The sequence below is a fragment of the Pelophylax lessonae genome (genome assembly GCF_965119305.1).
Source record: "Pelophylax lessonae genome assembly, chromosome: 7".
Taxonomy (NCBI): domain Eukaryota; kingdom Metazoa; phylum Chordata; class Amphibia; order Anura; family Ranidae; genus Pelophylax; species Pelophylax lessonae.
The window spans coordinates 253,457,474-253,479,551 of NC_138774.1; positions in this window are offsets into that span (position 1 = coordinate 253,457,474).

A 22,078-nucleotide genomic window follows, 5' to 3' on the forward strand; every position below is an offset into this window, starting at 1 on the left:
GGGGCTCAATTAAATTGCGGAATAGTCTGTGTCGGTACGTGTGAGATCCACCTTTCCAAGTTTTTGGGGTTCATCTCATACTTCTGAAGCTTTGAGGGTGCTGCCTGTTCTATACTCCTCCTCCTCCTCATCCATCCTTTTAGGTGTACAAACAATAGTAATTGGGGCCTAGTGTGCTTCTGTACGTGTGAAAAACATACACTTTTTTTGATCATATTTCCTATTCCGCTATTCAATAAAAACCTTTGGGGCTCAATTAAATTACGGAATAGTCTGTGTCGGTACGTGTGAGATCCACCTTTCCAAGTTTTTGGGGTTCATCTCATACTTCTGAAGCTTTGAGGGTGCTGCCTGTTCTATACTCCTCCTCCTCCTCCTCCTCCTCATCCATCCTTTTAGGTGTACAAACAATAGTAATTGGGGCCTAGTGTGCTTCTGTACGTGTGAAAAACATACACTTTTTTTGATCATATTTCCTATTCCGCTATTCAATAAAAACCTTTGGGGCTCAATTAAATTACGGAATAGTCTGTGTCGGTACGTGTGAGATCCACCTTTCCAAGTTTTTGGGGTTCATCTCATACTTCTGAAGCTTTGAGGGTGCTGCCTGTTCTATACTCCTCCTCCTCCTCTTCCTCATCCATCCTTTTAGGTGTACAAACAATAGTAATTGGGGCCTAGTGTGCTTCTGTACGTGTGAAAAACATACACTTTTTTTTGATCATATTTCCTATTCCGCTATTCTATAAAAACCTTTGGGGCTCAATTAAATTGCGGAATAGTCTGTGTCGGTACGTGTGAGATCCACCTTTCCAAGTTTTTGGGGTTCATCTCATACTTCTGAAGCTTTGAGGGTGCTGCCTGTTCTATACTCCTCCTCCTCCTCCTCCTCATCCATCCTTTTAGGTGTACAAACAATAGTAATTGGGGCCTAGTGTGCTTCTGTACGTGTGAAAAACATACACTTTTGTTTAATCATATTTCCTATTCCGCTATTCAATAAAAACCTTTGGGGCTCAATTAAATTGCGGAATAGTCTGTGTCGGTACGTGTGAGATCCACCTTTCCAAGTTTTTGGGGTTCATCTCATACTTCTGAAGCTTTGAGGGTGCTGCCTGTTCTATACTCCTCCTCCTCCTCATCCATCCTTTTAGGTGTACAAACAATAGTAATTGGGGCCTAGTGTGCTTCTGTACGTGTGAAAAACATACACTTTTATTTATCATATTTCCTATTCCGCTATTCAATAAAAACCTTTGGGGCTCAATTAAATTGCCTAATAGTCTGTGTCGGTACGTGTGAGATCCACCTTTCCAAGTTTTTGGGGTTCATCTCATACTTCTGAAGCTTTGAGGGTGCTGCCTGTTCTATACTCCTCCTCCTCCTCATCCATCCTTTTAGGTGTACAAACAATAGTAATTGGGGCCTAGTGTGCTTCTGTACGTGTGAAAAACATACACTTTTTTTTTATCATATTTCCTATTCCGCTATTCAATAAAAACCTTTGGGGCTCAATTAAATTGCGGAATAGTCTGTGTCGGTACGTGTGAGATCCACCTTTCCAAGTTTTTGGGGTTCATCTCATACTTCTGAAGCTTTAAGGGTGCTGCCTGTTCTATACTCCTCCTCCTCCTCCTCCTCCTCATCCATCCTTTTAGGTGTACAAACAATAGTAATTGGGGCCTAGTGTGCTTCTGTACGTGTGAAAAACATACACTTTTTTTTGATCATATTTCCTATTCCGCTATTCAATAAAAACCTTTGGGGCTCAATTAAATTGCGGAATAGTCTGTGTCGGTACGTGTGAGATCCACCTTTCCAAGTTTTTGGGGTTCATCTCATACTTCTGAAGCTTTGAGGGTGCTGCCTGTTCTATACTCCTCCTCCTCCTCTTCCTCATCCATCCTTTTAGGTGTACAAACAATAGTAATTGGGGCCTAGTGTGCTTCTGTACGTGTGAAAAACATACACTTTTTTTTGATCATATTTCCTATTCCGCTATTCAATAAAAACCTTTGGGGCTCAATTAATTTGCGGAATAGTCTGTGTCGGTACGTGTGAGATCCACCTTTCCAAGTTTTTGGGGTTCATCTCATACTTCTGAAGATTTGAGGGTGCTGCCTGTTCCATACTCGTCTTCCTCATCCTCCCTTTAGGGTAGGAAAAAATTTAATCGGGCCTAGTCTGTGTTTGTACATGTGAGATACACAGTTTTTTATCCTATTCCGCTATTCAATACACACCCTTTTGGTGTAAAAAACATTAAATTGCGGCATAGTTTGCATATTTGACTGTGAGATACACCCGTGCGATACTGTTGTTCTTTTGTTCCGCTATTCAATAAAGACCTTTCTAGGGCAAGATCTTAAATTTCAGAAATATGAGGAGAGCGTCAAATAGGGGCCGTGGCCTGGGTCGTGGTGGTGCTGCTGCTATAGCTCCTGTTGCAAGGAGAGGACGTGGTCGATCTGTGCCAGCTACACGCACAAGTGAAACACCTTCCTCAAGTGTGAGTAGGCGACAGAACCTGCATCAGTATTTGGTAGGGCATCATACGCCCCTAGAAGTGATGAGGCCAGAACAAGTGGAGGCGATAGTAGATTGGTTTGCTGCTGACAGTGCCTCCAGTTCCTTCACATTGTCTCCCACCCAGTCTACTGCAGAAAGGTCACAGTTGGCACCTGCAGCCGATGTCCAACCGTCTTTCACCTCACCCCCTTGCAAATCAGGCAAGCAGTCTGAGCCCCAAGCCATACAGCAGTCTCTTCTTCTTTTTGATGACTCTGTCAGCAGGGTTTCCCAGGGCCATCCACCTAGCCCTGCCCCAGAAGTGGAAGAGATTGAGTGCAGCGATGCCCAACCACTTATTTCTCAAGATGAGTACATGCAAGGATCATCGCAGCACGTCTCCGATGATGACGAAACGCAGGTGCCAACTGCTGCGGCGTTCAGCATAGCATTGTGGAGACCGACAAGGAGGGCAGGGGTGAAGACTGGGTGGAAGATGATGTGGAGGACGATGAGGTCCTCGACCCCACATGGAATGAACGTCATGCAGGTGACCTGAGTAGTTTGGAGGAAGAGGCGGTGGTCGCACAGAGCCACCAGCACAGCAGAAGAGGGAGCAGGGTGCAGAAGCGGAGCGGCCGTGCCCTAGACACTACGCCCGCTACTGCCCAACGCAGCAAGGGAACGAGCGCACCAAAGTCAGCTCAAAGGAGTTCTCTAGCGTGGAAGTTCTTTAGAGAATGTGCTGATGACAGGACACGAGTGGTTTGCACCCTGTGCAATCAGAGCTTGAAGCGAGGCATAAACCTTCTCAACCTGAGCACAACCTGCATGATCAGGCATCTAAGTGCAAAGCACGAGCTGCAGTGGAGTACACACCTTCAAAACCAAGAAACGTCTCTGGCTCATCCTGCTTCCTCTTCTGCTGCAGTCTCGGCCGCTCCAGCCACATCTGTAGTGATACCGGCACCTGCCACCCCGCAAACAGACGATCTGTCAGCAACACCACCACCTGGGTCACCAACAACCATCTCCACAATGTCCCGTGGAAGCGTTCAGATTTCCATCTCCCAAACACTTGAGAGGAAGAGGAAGTACCCCCCTACCCACCCGCGATCCCTGGCCCTGAATGCCAGCATTTCAAAATTATTGGCCTTTGAAATGCTGTCATTCCGTCTGGTGGAGACGCACAGTTTTAAAAACCTTATGTCGGTGGCTGTCCCACAGTACGTCGTGCCCAGCCGCCACTACTTTTCCAGGCAAGCCAACCCTTCCCTACACAACCAAGTGGGGGAAAAAATCAGGTGTGCACTGCGCAACGCCATCTGTGCCAAGGTCCACCTAACTACCGATACGTGGACCAGTAAGCACGGTCAGGGGCGTTATATCTCCCTAATGGCACACTGGGTAAATGCAGTGGCGGATGGGCCTGAGGCGGATAGCAATTTGGCGCATGTCCTTCCACCACCGAGGATTGCAGGGCGCTTCAGTTTGCCTCCTGTTCCTAACTCCTCCTACTCCGCTTCCTCATCCTCTACCGCCTCCTCATCCGGACAGCGTAACACCTTCACCACCAACTTCAGCATGGCCAGGGGTAAACGACAGCAGGCAGTTTTACAACTTGCCTGTTTGGGGGACAAACCACACACCGCGCAGGAGTTGTGGAGGAGCATGGAACAGCAAACAAATGAGTGGTTGCTGCCAGCGAGCCTCAAGCCCGGCCTGGTGGTGTGCGATAACGGGAGAAATCCCATAGCAGCTCTGGGCCTAGCCGGTTTGACGCACATCCCTTGCCTGGCGCATGTGCTGAATTTGGTGGTGCAGAGGTTCCTCAAAAACTACCCCGATATGTCAGAGCTGCTGCAGAAAGTGCGGGCCGTTTGTGCGCACTTTCGGCGTTCTCACCCTGCTGCTGCTCGCCTGGCAGCGCTGCAGCGTAACTTCGGCCTTCCCGCTCACCGCCTCATATGTGACGTGCCCACAAGGTGGAACTCCACCTTGCACATGCTGGAAAGACTGTGCGAGCAGCAGCAGGCCATAGTGGAGTTTCAGCTGCAGCACGCACGCGTGAGTCGCTCTGCGGAACAGCACCACTTCACCACCAATAACTGGGCCTCCATGCGAGACCTGTGTGCCTTGTTGCGCTGTTTTGAGTACTCCACCAACATGGCCAGTGGCAATGACGCCGTTCTCAGCTTAACTATCCCACTTCTATGCCTCCTTGAAAAAACAATTCGGGCGATGACGGAAGAGGATGTGGCACAGGATGAGGAGGGGGAGGAGGAGGATGAAGAGGTAACATTTCAAAGGCTTTCAGGGCAGTCATTCGCAAGGGGCTCCGAGGGTGGGTTCCTGCACACACAAACGCCAGGGACACAATTGTCCAGCAGGGGCACAGTTCTGGAGGATGAGGAGGATGAGGAGGAGGAGGAGCTGGAGGAGGAGATGGAACCATGTTCACAGCAGGGTGGCACCCAGGCCAGCTCATGGCCATCACTGGTGCGTGGCTGGGGGGATACAGAGGACACGGACGATACACCTCCCACAGAGGACAGCCTTTCGTCGCCTCTGGGCAGCCTGGCACACATGAGCGATTACATGCTGCAGTGTCTCCACAACGACCGCCGAGTTGCCCACATTCTAACTTGTGCTGATTACTGGGTGGCCACGCTGCTGGATCCCCATTACAAGGACAACGTACCGTCCTTAATTCACTCACTGGAGCGCGATCGCAAGATGCGCGAGTACAAGCGCACGCTGGTAGACGCGATGCTGCTGGCATTCCCATCTGACAGCGGGGCCACAGTGGAAGCACAAGGCAGAGGAGGAGGAGGAGGAGGTCGCCAACTCAACCAGGGCACCGCCAGCACCTCAGAAGGCAGATTTAGCATGGCCGAAATGTGGAAAAGCTTTGTCAGCACGCCACAACAAACAGCAGCACCAGCAGCTCAGATGGAACGTCTTAGCAGGAGGCAGCATTTTACCAACATGGTGGAGCAGTATGTGTGCACACGCCTACATGTAGTGAATGAGGGGTCTGCCCCCTTCAACTTCTGGGTCTCCAAATTGGGCACATGGCCTGAGCTTGCCCTTTACGCCTTGTAGGTGCTGGCGTGCCCTGCAGCCAGTGTATTATCTGAACGGGTATTTAGCACGGCTGGGGGTGTTATAACAGACAAGCGCAGCCACCTGTCCAGAGACAATGTGGACAAGCTCACGTTCATTAAAATGAACCAGGCATGGATCCCACGGGACTTTTCCGTACCTTTTGCAGAATAGCAATGGATACCGACCTTACCCAGCCATTGTTCCATTTTTGCTCTTTCTCACTCTTTTGGGGTGTACCCTCATTTAAAATTTGTGAAAAGAAGCAGTGTTGGCTACCTCGTCCTCCTCCTCAGGGCCAGATTAACGTAGGGGCTATTGGAGCTGTAGCTCCATGCAGGCCCCTACCTTTTATATAGGCCCCGGGTTGGCCATATTCACTGTGACCGCTCTTCTGTCACTTGTAAACACAGAAGTCTGGCTTCTATGCTCGCTTCCCCAGGCAGCACCCTCAGAACCTCCTCACACAGCGCGAAGGCTGGACAAGGAGGGACAGTTGCCGATGCATGGATGTGTTTATGGGCTTCAGAGACAGCATCCCATGTTGAATTAGGCATGCATGGCTGCACCCTTCCTCCTCTGGGTGCATGCCAAGGCACGGCCCTTAAGGCCCTTCAAAATCCTCAGCACCAAGACCATGATGCTCTTAATCCGGCCCTGGTCCTCCTCCACCGCCGCTTCCACCTACACCGCCCATAGGTGTGCGCAGCCTATTGCATTAGGGTGTGCACCCCAAAGTTGAAATACACATGCATGTGTTTGCCTACATGTACATGGCCCCGATACATTACTCTCCCTGCTGGCAAAGAGAAATAGAGCAGAGCAGGTGCGAGGGAGATCTTTCCCATCTCCTCACTGGCAAACAGAGCGATAATGCTATGTGCCCTAGGTGATTAGGGTGTGCCCAGGTACACCAGGCACACCCTGTGCGCACGCCTATGACACCGCCACATCCACCACCACCTCAACCTCCCTCCTACTCCTTATGGGCCTCGTCCTTCAGAGATGAAGAACATTGTTTTATTTTTCTGTTTTTTTTTGTTGTTTTAAGTTATTTCCCTATCCACATTTGTTTGCAGAGCACTTGCCATGCTCTTAACTACGTTTTGCTGCCATTTGCAGCACTCTAGCCCTTTCCATTGGTGTTTTAGAGCCATTTTAGTGCCTTAAAGTTCGGGTCCCCATTGACTTCAATGGGGTTCGGTGTCCGGGAAAAGTTCGGTAAAAGTCCGGGACACGGACCCGGACTTTTTTTTAAAGTTCGGCCGAACCCGTCGAACACGGACATCTAGGTGTCCGCTCAACCCTACTCATAAGCCTCAATTAATAACAAATGAGTAGTGCTATAGATAAGTAGTAGGGATTTACCCCCAGACTCACAGTTTTGCAGATTGTCTCTGCTGCTCCAAAGCCTCCAAGCGAAGTGACGCTGTCTCTTGACCGGGGGAATAGGTGGGATGCTGGTTAGCAGAATGGTGATTCTCTGGTGTGCAACAGCACGGCCTGGGGATCTCCCAGCTTCACATGTGAGAGGGGGCGGCGGGCTTCTCCTTCACTTCCTGCCGGCCGCGGCGCTCTCTCTGTCAGCCCGGTATCCACTGCTTGGTCCGTGCAGCCTCACGAGATTACCCCCCAGACAGTGGGAAGGACCTGGAGGGAACGCCGAAGCGGACCATGAGGGTCTGACACAGCCAGGGATGCTAGGATGAGGAAAGAGGTGAGTGGAGGCAGGCGAAGGGGGGGCGCCGAAGGTCTGCTTCTCACAGCGCAAGAGCTCCCTGCTCGTTCTCAGCGGGCATCGGCTGCGCTATGGTCGGATCAAAGGGACAGGTCCCAGAGGGGAGAGATACAGACTCTTTCATCCTCAGACAGCTCCTTTTCCCCACGGCCTACGTGCACGCCACCAGGCTCCTCCCCCTCATGACGGGCGCACGATTTGCTGTCAGTTAAACCCATGTGAGCTAAGTTTTGGGGCCTATACAGGCTGACACCTACTTCTGTATCCTGTGAAAGCCTAATGTACCTCCAGCCATCAAATACTACATTCTGTGCTGTCAGTTAAACCCATGTGACTAATGTTTGGGGCCTATACAGGCCGACACTTACTTCTGTCTACTGTGAATGCCTAATGTACCACCAGCCATCAAATACACTATGTTCTTTGCTGTCAGTTAAACCCATGTGAGCCAATTTTTGGGGCCTATACAGTCGGACACTTACTTCTGTATACTGTGTGAATGCCTAATGTACCTCCAGCCACCAAATACTACGTTCTTAGCTGTCAGGTAAACCCATGTGGGCTAATTTTTGGGGCCTTTTACTGCCGACACTTACTTCTGTATCCTGTGAATGAAAACATTTTTTATTCAAAATGACTGTATTTTTGTATTTTAGAGTCTTAAAAGCCGGTTTTAGTCAAGATAGCTGCATTTTTCTCTCCAATGGCCTGAAAATGTTTTTGGTCAAAATGACTCTATTTTGGTCTCCAAGTGTCTTAAAAGCCTTTTTTAGTCAAAATAACTGCATTTGGTCTCCAAAGGTCTGAAAAAATTTTTAGTCAAAATTACTGTATTTTTGTCTTTTAGAGTCTTAAAAAGCCGGTTTTAGACAAGATTACTGTATTTTGTCTCCAATGGTCTGAAAAACTTTTTGGGGTCAAAAAGACTGTATTTTGGTCTCCAAGTGTCTAAAAAGCCTATTTTAGTCAAAATAACTGCATTTGGTCACCAAAGGTCTGAAAAACAATTTTAGTCAAAATGACTGTTATTTTGTCTTTTAGAGCCTTAAAAAGTTGGGTTTAGACAAGATTTGTCTAAAATCAGCCATTTGGGCTCCAATGGCCTGAAAAAAATGTTTTGGTCAAAATGACTCTGTTTTGGTCTCCAAGTGTCTAAAAAGCCTTTTTTTAGTCAAAATACCTGCATTTGGTCACCAAACGTCTGAAAAAAATATTTAGTCAAAATGACTACATTTATGTTTTGTAGAGCCTTAAAAAGCCGGTTTTAGACTAGATTTTGGACATTTGGCTCCAATGGCCTGAAAAGATTTTTTTGGTCAAAATGACTCTATTTTGGTCTCCAAGTGTCTGAAAAGCCTTTTTTAGTCAGAATAACTGCATTTGGTCACCAAAGGTCTGACATTTTTTTTGTCAAAATTATTGTATTTTTGTCTTTTAGAGCCTTAAAAAGCCTGTTTTTAGACAAGATAACTGCATTTGGGCTCCAATGGCTTGGAAATTTTTTTGGTCAAAATGACTATTTTGGTCTCCAGGTGTCTAAAAAGCCTTTTTTAGTCAAAATAACTGCATTTGGTCCCCAAAGGTCTGAAAAAAAGTTTGTCAAAATTACTGTATTTTTGTCTTTTAGAGCCTTAAAAATCCGGTTTTAGACAAGAAAACTTTATTTGGGCTCCAATGGCCTGAAATATTTTTTTCGGTCAAAATGGCTATTTTGGTCTCCAAGTGTCTAAAAAGCCTTTTTTAGACACAATAACGGCAAAGGTCTGGAAAAAAATTAGTCAAAATGACGGTATTTTTGTCTTTTAGAGCCTTATAAAAGGCGTTTTTAGACACGATTTGTCTAAAACCGGCCATTTGGGCTCCAATGGCCTGAAAACATTTCTTTGGTCAAAATGACTATTTTGGTCTCCAAGTGTCTAAAAAGCCTTTTTTAGTCAAAATAACTGCATTTGGTCACCAAAGGTCTGATAAAATTTTTTAATCAAAATGACTGTATTTTTGTCTTTTAGGCTTCTTTCACACGGCCGCTCCGTATGTCCACAAATCATCCTATTTTTTTTGAGGATGATTTAGGGACATAATGTAAGTCTATGGCATTGCGGATGTCAGCGGAATACCATCCGCTGACATCCGATTTGCCTCCTTTCAGTTCTGTTCCGTTTTTTGGAACGGAACAGAATCCTATTTTTTCATCCGTTCAAAAAACGGAAAGGAAGCAAAATCGGATGTCAGCGATGTCATCCGCTGACATCCGCAATGTCATGACTTACATTATGTCCGCGTATCATCCGCAAACGGATGGGATGATATGCGGGCATACGGAGCGGTTGACACAAGTGTCATCCACTCCGTGAAAAAAAAAAGAAAAAGTCCCGCAGCGGAGAATAAATCCGGAGCGGCCGTGTGAAAGAAGCCTTAGAGCCTTAAAAAGCCGGTTTTAGACAAGATTTGTCTAAAACCGGCCATTTGGGCTCCAATGGCCTGAAAAAATTTTTTGGTCAAAATGACTATATTTTGGTCTCCAAGTGTCTGAAAAGCCTTTTTTAGTCAGAATAACTGCATTTGGTCACCAAAGGTCTAAAAAATTTTTTGTCAAAATTATTGTATTTTTGTCTTTTAGAGCCTTAAAAAGCCGGTTTTTAGACAAGATAACTACATTTGGGCTCCAATGGCTTGGAAATTTTTTTGGGTCAAAATGACTATTTTGGTCTCCAGGTGTCTAAAAAGCCTTTTTTAGTCAAAATAACTGCATTTGGTCCCCAAAGGTCTGAAAAAAAGTTTGTCAAAATTACTGTATTTTTGTCTTTTAGAGCCTTAAAAAGCCGGTTTTAGACAAGAAAACTTTATTTGGGCTCCAATGGCCTGAAATATTTTTTTCGGTCAAAATGACTCTATTTTGGTCTCCAAATGTCTAAAAAGCCTTTTTTAGACACAATAACGGCAAAGGTCTGAAAAAAAAATTAGTCAAAATGACGGTATTTTTGTCTTTTAGAGCCTTAAAAAGGCCGGTTTTAGACACGATTTGTCTAAAACAGGCCATTTGGGCTCCAATGGCCTGAAAACATTTCTTTGGTCAAAATGACTCTATTTTGGTCTCCAAGTGTCTAAAAAGCCTTTTTTAGTCAAAATAACTGCATTTGGTCACCAAAGGTCTGATAAAATTTTTTAATCAAAATTACTGTATTTTTGTCTTTTAGGCTTCTTTCACACGGCCGCTCCGTATGTCCACAAATCATCCTATTTTTTTTTAGGATGATTTAGGGACATAATGTAAGTCTATGGCATTGCGGATGTCAGCGGAATACCATCCGCTGACATCCGATTTGCCTCCTTTCAGTTCTGTTCCGTTTTTTGGAACGGAACAAAACCCTATTTTTTCATCCGTTCAAAAAACGGAAAGGAAGCAAAATCGGATGTCAGCGATGTCATCCGCTGACATCCGCAATGCCATGACTTACATTATGTCCGCGTATCATCCGCAAACGGATGGGATGATATGCGGGCATACGGAGCGGTTGACACAAGTGTCATCCTCTCCGTGAAAAAAAAAAAAAGTCCCGCAGCGGAGAATAAATCCGGAGCGGCCGTGTGAAAGAAGCCTTAGAGCCTTAAAAAGCCGGTTTTAGACAAGATTTGTCTAAAACCGGCCATTTGGGCTCCAATGGCCTGAAAATTTTTTTTGGTCAAAATGACTATATTTTGGTCTCCAAGTGTCTAAAAAGCCTTTTTTTAGTCAAAATAACTGCATTTGGTCACCAAAGGTCTGAAAAAAATTAAGTCAAAATTAATGTATTTTTGTCTTTTAGAGCCTTAAAAAGCTGGTTTAACCACTTGCCGACCGCCGCACGACTATCTACGTCGGCAGTCAGCCCCGGACAGGCAAAGTGACGTAGGTCTACGTCGGCACTTCCCGCCGGTCCTGTGCGCGCTCCCGTGCCCCCCCATCGCCGCCGATGGCTCGATTGGGTTCAGAACCGATCAGTCATCAGGTCCAGGCCAATCATTTTTGGCCTGGACCTGTTGATCGATCCTGCCCAATCAAATGACACTCTAAGCCTGTGAAATGTAAACACAGGCTTAGAGAAGATGTGCCCTCCCCTCCCAACGTCCTTTTTGGATCCAGCGTGAGAGGAGAGCACATCTAACTGTGAGTATTGCACCAAGCACACCCACACACAGGTAGATAGGCACATTTAACCCCCGATCGCCCCCCCAATTAACCCCTACAGCCCCTGACACAACACACACTGTATACAGCATATAGCATTTTCCTATATACCTGTATAAGTGTGATTTGTGGTCAGGTGTAGTGCTTGCAACCCCCCCTTTTCCACTTAAATTACCCGCCACCCCCCAATAAAGATTTAACCCCTGATCCCCCCCTGATCACCGCCAGTTAACCCCTACCCCCATCATATTCAACACTAATACAAACGTAATATACTGTGTTTTTGTATTTTTGTATTAGTGTGATTGTGATCAGAATTAGCGCAGGCGACTAAGTTTCTGTCCCAAGGAGGTTTAGGGTCCCCCCCACCCACCCAATAAAGATTTAACCCCCTGATCCCCCCCTGATCACCCCTACACCCCCTGCCACAACACACACTGTATACAGTGTATAGCATTTTCTATATACCCGTATAAGTGTGACTTGTGACCAGGTTTAGCGCTTGCCACCGTTTCATTTATCCGTAGGATACCCGTTACCCCCTCCCAATAAAGATTTAACCCCCTGATCCCCCCCTGATCACATCCAGTTAACCCCTTCCCCCCTGTCACATTGCGCACTAATATACACATAATATACTGTTTTTACTGTATTTTGTATTAGTGTGATTGTGACTTGAGGTTGTGCTAGCAAGTTCGTTTCTATCCCAAAGGAGGTTTAGGGCCCCCGCCACCCCCCCCAGATCCACGGCGCATAGTTAGAAATAACCCCTTGATTACCACACACACACACACACACACGCACGCACGCACGCACGCACGCACGCACGCACATAAACTTCCATTACTAGTATAGTGTTTGAACAGATCAATATCTGATCTGATCAGAACTATACTAGCGCCCCCATAGTTTAGGGTTCCCATAGTGCCCTCCCTGATGCGCTGGCATATCCCAATTGGCAACCCACTGATTCTACAGCGCCAGTACTTCCCCCATTCACTGCCCAACCTGGAATCCACGTGGAGACAGCTGGTTTTACGCCCCTGAACTTTTTTGAGCTGTTCTTCACGGAAGATCTTTTCAGATCTATTGTGGATCAATCAAATTTATATGCACAACAATTCATCACCGCCAATCCAAATTCGCCCCTTGCCAGACCATTCGGCTGGAATCCTGTAACGGTTTCCGAATTTAAAATCTTTCTGGGCCTTTCCCTCAACATGGGCATAACCAAACAGAGTGAATTGCAGCTATATTGGTCCACTAGCCCACTTCACCATATGCACATGTACTCTGCCTCCATGTCCAGGGCGAGATATGAGGAAATTCTGCGATTTATGCATTTCAGCGACAATTAAATCTGTCGTCCTCGGGGAGACCCTGCATATGATAGGCTCCACAAAATTCGGCCCCTCATAGACCACTTCAATCAGCGGTTTGCAGCCTTGTTTACCCCTGAACAAGTTGTCTGCATTGACGAGTCCCTGATTAAATTTACTGGCCGCCTTGCTATGAAACAGTACCTCCCCAGCAAGCGTGCCAAGTACGGGGTCAAGCTGTATAAATTGTGTGACAGGGCCACAGGTTATACAGTTAGTTTCCGGGTCTATGAGGGAAATGATAGCTGTGTGGAGCCCCCCAACTGTCCAGACTACATAGGGAGCAGCGGCAAGATTGTTTGGGACTTGGTGTCACCCTTATCCGGAAAGGGGTACCATTTGTACGTGGACAACTTTTACACAAGCGTGCCACTATTTAGTCACCTGCTCGAATTACAAATTGGCGCATGTGGCACCAGGCGACCTAATTGCCGGGGCTTCCCCCAACGGCTTGTAGATTCCCGTCTTAGTCGGGGGACGAGAGCCTGCTTGAAAACGGACAAATTGCTTGCGGTGAAGTGAAAGGATACACGGGATGTTTATGTTCTGTCCTCCCTTCACGCAGACACGACAGTCCAAATCCCTACGGCAACTGGCGTTATAGAGAAACCCCTCTGTGTCCACGAATATAACCTTAATATGGGAGGGGTGGACCTTAACGACCAGCTTTTGGCGCCGTATTTAGTTGCCCGTAAAGCCAGACGCTGGTACAAAAAAGTGTCTGTTTATTTATTCTAATTGGCGATGCTGAACGCCTTTGTCCTATACAGGGCGTCAGGATGAACTGGATCCTTCCGGGAATTCCAGGAAGAGATCATCCTTGCCTACCTGTACCCAGGAGGAATACCTGCCCAACTTCCCCTTCCAGATGCAGTGAGCCGGCTGTATGAGAGGCATTTTTCACATGTCCTCCCGAGTACCCCTACCCAAAGATGCCCCAAAGAAGATGTTGTGTCTGTAGCAGGCGTGGATTTAGGCGTGACACCCGCTATTATTTTCCCAGATGTCCTGACCAACCTAGTGGAGTATTAGTGTAGGGTACAGCACGACACAGTGTAGGGCACACAAACACAGGGTCTAGAAAGATGTTGGATGTCCATCGACATTTTGAGAGACCCAAGCTGGAAGATTGCAGTCCCAAATCAAGAAATCAAGAAACAGTTAGAAAAAAAAATAAAAGGATCCAAAAACTGTTGTGGTGTCAGTCATTTTATATGTCCTTCTACTCCTCCTACTGTACTTTTTTAATGTACTTTGTTTGTTTTTTCATTCTTTTGTGACCTGTTTCTCTTGCAGGTACTCGTTGGCTGCCACGACATTGATTTTATATATTCTGACACAAACAGCGTTTGCGCTCAGCATATATGGATACCTTTGCTGGCAGCAGCTGTGGTGATTTTCTGATTTCAGCACTGCAGTTAAAATCCTATTTTGGTATACGTGGATAGTGTCGTGTATACCCATCATTAAATTCAGTGGGTGGTTGTTTGGGCGGTTAATGATGAGTAATACTACGCATTATTCCTGTGCTGATTTCTGATAGGTTCTCTTTTTTTCCGTTCAGCCCACAGGCTGCATGAAAAAAAAAAAACCTATATGCCAAACAAGGACCAGCAATGTACTGGTACGTTGCTGGACTTTGAGTGGTTATACCAGGATGATGCCTGCAGATTTAGGCATCATCTTGGTATCGTTTTTTACAGCCAGCGGTCGGCTTACATGTAAAAGCAATCCTAGCAGGTAATTGGCCGCTAGACTGCTTTTACATGCAGTGGGAGGGGACTCCCCCCCCCACCGCCGCCTTCCTCAGCCTTCCGTGGTTTTTCTCGGGCTCTCCTGTCCCACCGGTTAACCTGAGAGTGCAGCCGGTGGTTCAATTATCTAACCATAGAGCTAATTGGAGATGAGAATGGCTCCAATAATCTCTATGGCCTAAGATACCGGAAGCTACGAGCATTTCATGACTTCTGTTTCGCCAGAAATAAACAGGGCCATTGGGAAATCGGGAAAGTATTTTATCACACCAATTTTGGTGTGGTCAGATGCGTTAAGGTCAGAGGAGAGATCTAGAGTCTAAAAGACCCCAATTTTTTTTAAAAAGAGTACCTGTCACTACAGATTGCTATCATAGGGGATATTTAAATTCACTGTGATAACAATAAAAATGATTAAAAAAAATTAAAGGTAAGGTGTCAAAATAACATAAAAAAGCAAAATTAAAAAAAAAAATCAAGCCCCCCCCCTTCCCCCGTGCTTGCGCGCAATGGCGCACCCAAGTCTTGGTCTAGTGTCATATGTAAACCGCAATTGCAGCATGCATGTGAGGTATCGCTGCGAACGCCAGGTCGAGTGCAGTAATTCTTGCAGTAGACCTCCTCTGTAAGTCTAAAGTGGTAACCTGTAGAGACTTTTAAAGGTTTTTAAAAATGTACATACTTTGTTGCCGCTGCGCAGGCGTGCGCAATTTTTAAAGCATGTCATGTTTGGTATCTATGTACTCGGCATAAGATCATCTTTTAAATTTTACCCAAAAAATTGGAATTATATAGTGTATTTGTGCAATAAATTAAAACAAATTATTTTTTTCGCAAAAATTGCGTTTGGAAAATCTGTGCGCAAATACCGTGTGACAAAAAAATTTGCAACATCCACCATTTTATTCTATAGGGCCTCTGCTTTAAAGAAATATATAATGTTTGGGGGTTTAAAGTAATTTTCTAGTAAAAAAAATAATAAATTTTTCATGTAAACAAAAAGGCACAGAAAAGGCTTGGTTTTCAAGTGGTTAGAAGAGTGGGTGATGTGCGGATAAGATTGATCATAAAATGCCGGGACAGTTCAAACACCCCCCAAATGACCCCTTTTTGAAAAGTAGACACCCAAAGCTATTTTCTGAGAGGCATGGTGAGTCCATGGAGTATTTTATATTTTGCCACAAGTTTCGGAAAAATTATAATTTTTTTTGTTGTTTTTTTACAGAAAGTTGTCACTAAATGATATATTGCTCACGCATTCCATGGGAATATGTGAAATGACACCCCAAAATACATTCTTTTGCTTCTCCTGAGTACAGGGATACCACATGTGTGAGACTTTTTGGGAGCCTAGCTGTGTACGCGACCTTGAAAACCAATCCCCATCTTCAGGTTTTCTAATGGCGTAAATTGCTGATTTTACCCCTGACTACCTGTCACAATTTCAGAGGCCCTGAAATTTCAAGATAGCACAAAACAAACCCCCCCCCCAAATGACCCCATTTTGCAAAGTAGACACTCCAAACTATTGGCTGAGAAGCATGGTGAGTCCATGGAATAGTTTATATTTTGCCACAAGTTACGGGAACATTTTTTTTTTTACACAAAGTTGTCAGTAAATGATATAATGCTCACACATGCCATGACCCTGCTTAGCTTCCGAGATCAGACGAGATCGGGTGTGTTCAGGGTGATGTGGCCATAGGCAATCACCACTGCCACCCTCAACCCCTTTGAACTTGGCCATGGCAAGATGGCACCTCAGGAGAAACAAAAAGAAACCCAACGAATAAAGGAAAAGCCAAAAGCCTACAGCACCTGGTGTTCCCAGGCAGTCTCCCTTTGAGGTGCCCGACCCTGCTTAGCTTCCGAGATCGGACAAGATCGGGCGCGTTCAGGGTGATGTGGCCGTAGGCGATCACCACTGCCACCCTCTACCCATTTGAACTTGGCCATGGCAAGATGGCACCTCTTGAGAAACAAAAAGAAAGCCAACGAATAAAGGAAAAGCCAATGGCCTGAAAAAAGTTTTTTTTGGTCAAAATGACTCTATTTTGGTCTCCAAGTGTCTAAAAATCCTTTTTTTAGTCACAATAACTGCATTTGGTCACCAAATGTCAGGACCCGGTCTTGAACATGGGACCTTTAGTGTGTCTACCAATGACTCTACTTGCTGGGCCACCTGGTTTCTCAGATTACGCGTTAAAAAACAAAAACACCAAAAATTACAGAAATCTTTCCCTTAGTTAGTAAACGCAATAACTTTTGCGTAAACCAATCAAAATACGCTTATTGTGATATTTTTTTTACCAAACATAGGTAGCAGAAAACAAATTTGCCAAAAATTTAAAAATAATTTAGATTTTTACATTTTTTGGGGGGGAATTTCATATAAAAAAATGTTAAAAATATTGTTATTTTTTTCAAAATAAACGCTCTTTTTTTGTTTATAGCGCAAAAACTAAAAATCGCACAGGTGATCAAATACCACCAAAAGAAAGCTCTGTTTGTGGGAAAAAAGGACGTAAATTTAGTTTGGGTTCGGCATCGCATGACCGCGCAATTGTCAGTTAAATTCGCACAGCGCCAAATCGCAAAAAGTGGCCTGGACGTAAGACAGCAAAATCCTCCGGTGGTAAAGTGGTTAAGGCTCTGTAAGAATATTTAATAATAAATATCTCGCGCTCATACTTAATTATGTCAGAATATTTATACTGCTCTGAACATAGCAGTTTATTTATGGTGAATAAGCAAAGATCTGTGAAAAAGGAGAGTCTTCACCTATTGCCATAAATCAATGTCGTGAATTCTTTTTAATTGATTAATTTCTTTTTAAAAGCATATACCAATCTTAGTGAGTACAGTCTACAGTATGGAATATATATAAAAATATTTATTCTCAAGACATGCAAACACGATATATGATCAAACAAGAAGTGACACAAAAATATAACTCTACATAAACTACTAACTTCATACAATCAATGCAATGTGATGTTTAGCTCAATAATGAAAGTGAAACTGAAACAAAGTGAAAGCAAAACGAAAGCAAAATGAAAGCAAGATTACCATTTCTTCCCAGGTATAGCATAAGCCATAAATAAATGTTCTATATAAACAGACTACAATGGTCTGCGCAATGCATAGCCGAAAGTCACTCGCTGCAGATGAGTGAGAATAAGCCATGCAAAACGGAAGACTTAAAATTGCAAATAATGCACTTAATCTGATATTAATAAAAATGTATAAAAAGCAAAAATCATCTCTTTAGAGAAAAATCTACCATGGCTTATACGGCTGGGATTGTAATCTTATTACCCTTAAATATGCAATATAAAACATATAAGGAAGGAATAAACAATTGTTAAATAAAATCAAATATCATAGCAAGGCATATTTACCACACTTAAGATGGCCGCTAGCTTCAAATGGTGTTACCAGAGTCCTAAGATGGATGCCAGTCCTAAGATGGTGGCTTCCCTTTCAGATGAATGATGGACAAAATGGAGTATGTCTGGATGAGTCTATCAAGTAATGTAATAGCGTGTGTGATGTAAGTGTATTGTATGTTGGGCAGTGTAATGTCTGTCCTCTCTCATCTGGGTTGGTCTTTTATACAGTAAGAACAAAGAGCTATAAAAATTACCATAAGTAAAACCCAGAGGGATGAAACATGATTTCCATTGGTTAGGATATTCTATACCTAAACTGGTGAGGTCAGAGACACACCTCTTTTGATAATTAACCCAATACTTGGTATAATAAAATTAAAAGATGATTTCTCTATATGTAAGAGTAATCATAAAACACATATAAAACTTTGTCCAGACTCCCAGTACATACATAAATGTCCATCTGTATCTCCATCATTCACCTTGCAATTATGGGATCTGGTAAACCATTTTTATAATAATTATTTTTAATACAATATAATATTTCTAAATGGGAAATATCTAAAATTATCTCAAAACTGCATTTGGTATTTCGTCTACAGGAGGCAGTATTGCACTGTTCATTAGATCTTGTGTGTTAACATAATTAGAAACAATTACCATTATATCCTTATCTGATGACCTCTGACCTGTCGGCTAGTGAGAAGCCATTACTTATTTGACCATGCCAAAGACTGTCAGGCATAGAGTCTAGAATTGGAAGATCTATGATACCTCTGAACACTTAGACACAAACCTCTCTGAAATGAGGTAATTAGTGACGAGATACATATGTCCTTACACTTATTAGAAAAAGAATTCTAAGTAAGATTATTACTACGAGACTATAAACCCAAAATGTGATATAACATTCCTAAATGCCTTACATAATATAATAACATAATTATGGCTAATATCTTCACACACATATAAAACACTGAGCCATTGTCTATTGTTAAATACTTATAGACAGACTGGCACTACCATCCCCTTAACATCTGTTATCTGATAGAGATGTCAATGTATCAGCTTATTTATGACAAAAGAAAATAGAAATGTCTGCTGAAATTATAAGACCCTATTGTTGAAATTCTATGCTCTCTTGTAAGCTTGTAAGAGACATTTTGTTTAACAAGTATATATGAACTTTGTTTGACCTTAAAAACAAGATGGAAGCCATGCCATTCAGAATCTCTTATGCATAATACGAAATATACATGGCTTTTAAAATCATTTTTCTTTTTACCTATTATTATTTTAATCAACCCCCAATAACCCTGACATATCCCCCCCCTTTCTTCCCAGTAGACAAGTGTGCAACTTAGACATATCTGGGGAGAAAGCTTTTAGAAGGAGTAGTAAAAGAAAAAAAAATGTCTTGTTCTCTTTTTTTTAAGAGAATAGTTCATATTGGGAATTGTTCATAACTTTTAAGTAAAGCGGTAAAAAAAAAATGAGAGAAAAAAAAATCAGTTCAAAATGTCAGTTCGTAGCGACTTTGCTAGTGTTAGCTATGTCACAAACTGTTCCTTATTAGTCTCTTTGAATTCTGATCTCCTGGTAAAGAAACACAAATGTTCCTGAAAATCTGCAACATCAGCTTGTAAAGTCTTGATAGAGACAGAAATTAACTGCTGCAATGGCATTGGCAACTACCATTCAAAGCGCAGTAAAACAATGTTTGCAATCAGGAAGCTGAGAAATCGGTTTGGACATTCAACCTTGGATGTTGGTTGGATAATGAATGGTTTCAGCATGGTCTAGAGTGTCATACACCCAGACTGAGGTTTGCTCACAAATACAATGCACATTCTCACATCTCCTTCAATTGAAAACAGGAGATGCGATTCCTCTCAATGAATTTCCTCGGATCAAATGCACAAAGATCTGTAGAAACAAATCTTCCTCTCCGTCAACAAGAATCTGGGGTGTCTCGCAGCTTGATTCCTGAAGAAGGACCCAATTCAATGAGGGGTTCCATCTTGAGCTGGGCTCTAAGGAATGAGATGACCCATCCGATCGCTGTGTCTTTGGCAAACATCATCATCTGTACCAATCAACGACCTGGCATGGAAGGTTAATCTCTTCCTATTGGATGAAACATATAGTATCAATATACATTCTTATCAATTGACATTTCAATGCAATGTTGGTACCCTAAACTTTCTCAGAGTTCTCCTTTAGTCCACCGTGTGATCAGTCCTTTTTATCTGACCACCAGGGAAGGTGAGACTATATATGCGACCTTTCCTAGGGCGACTGACTTCTGGGGCTTATTAACATGGGATTGTAATTATCGCCATGGATACTATGCATTGGACAATGATACAATGATGCAATATTTTGTTTAAAATTTACCTACTACTTAGGAAAAAAAAAAAAAAATATCTCCCCCTCTGGGGCATCAATGCAATTTATTGGAGGTAATAAAACTACCTGGCATTGAGGATTCCTTCTTGGTTACCATATACAACCTTTAACCTCTTGACTGCATTACGTCATTAGGGTTTGATCCTCCTTGTTATCACCGTCATTGGCGATTTTTCAAAATGTGTCCGCTTTTGAGCGACCTGTTTGAGTCAGAGGGATGAAGTGACCACTGAAAAATAAGAGGGTAGTTAGTATCTAACAACCAAGATCCCCTGACAGGGATTTCAGGATCCTCAATGCTGTGATCTGGGGATTAAAATGGTGTTAGAACCTCTGTATCCTATACCTCTATTCAGTGTATCCCTTTGATTTCTGTCATTTGGGCATTTAAAGATTTTGTGGCCTTTGGCTGGCCGTAGGATTTGTTCCTAAAGAGGGATTATTTTAGTTCTGGGCTGCAGTGCCCTGAGTGAACCAAGTGATCAGCTGATCCATTTGGCATCTACTCGGCTGAAAACTTCTGCAGAGTTAAATTATTGGCTCCGCCTCCTGCGGTGCCTATGTCTCTCGGGTTCAGACAGATGGGACAGACCCCCATCAGAACCAGTTACTCGGTTCTGGCGTGAGGTCTGGGCCTTAATGTCACTCGATTGTCCCGAGGATTTTGGGGATCCCTAGGATGGGGCAAATCCCTATTTATTTGTGGGTGCCCCCCCTTCTGTTGATGGGATGTCCAGTGTCCTCCTTAAGGTATCCGGTGTTCCCTTTGGGGCCTAGGTGGCATGTCTTGCTCTTTTGCTAAACTTATTATTATGTACATGGGCAATGCCTCAAAGCATAGGGATTTAAATTAAAGGGTGGTTGTACTCAGCTCCTTCATTGAAGGGTGTTAAGCACTTTTGAGCACAGCAAAAAAAATTCAATGGGGCTTTGGTGCTGTGTACATTTTAAATTGTAGATAACAGCTCTAGCAGCGTTAAAGTTTTGTAGGGGCTGACTTTTAAATTACATCCTGCAGGCACAACACAGACAGTTGTTTTCATAGGCCTTAAGATGATTAGTAATGTCTAAGGACCCTTACTTAACAAAAATCGGGACAGTACTCTTTTTAAAAACGTTTTAAATTCTGGAGGTGTATGGTGTCTTTTTAGGGGTGCTAGTCTTTTGCAATGACCTGATATGACTCATACCTATTTATGCATGGCTGCCCAATTTCTGCCCTCCTATATTTAGAAGTGTGGCTGGGGTAGGACATGGAATCTTTGCCTGACTCCCCCTATTTGTCTGGGTCATAACCAACAGACTGGGAGTCATATCTGGGTCTATGAATAATTAATTTTTAATGCAGGACTAATAAGCATTACCCTTTTGCATGGACACCATGACCTTATGGAACTCTCTTATTTATTTACTAATGAGTTCCTGTCATAACTTGAACAGTTACATTTATATTATTATGTTTTTTTTTAATTTTCCACTGCTGGTTACTCGGCAACTTTTGCTAGAAAACATTTTTCCTTGCTCAAAACTTCCTAATTATTGCATTAATCATTTACATTTCTCTTTCACGTGATTACTTTCATTACAGCTTCCTTGATAAAACTTCTGCCACAATTCTACTTCAT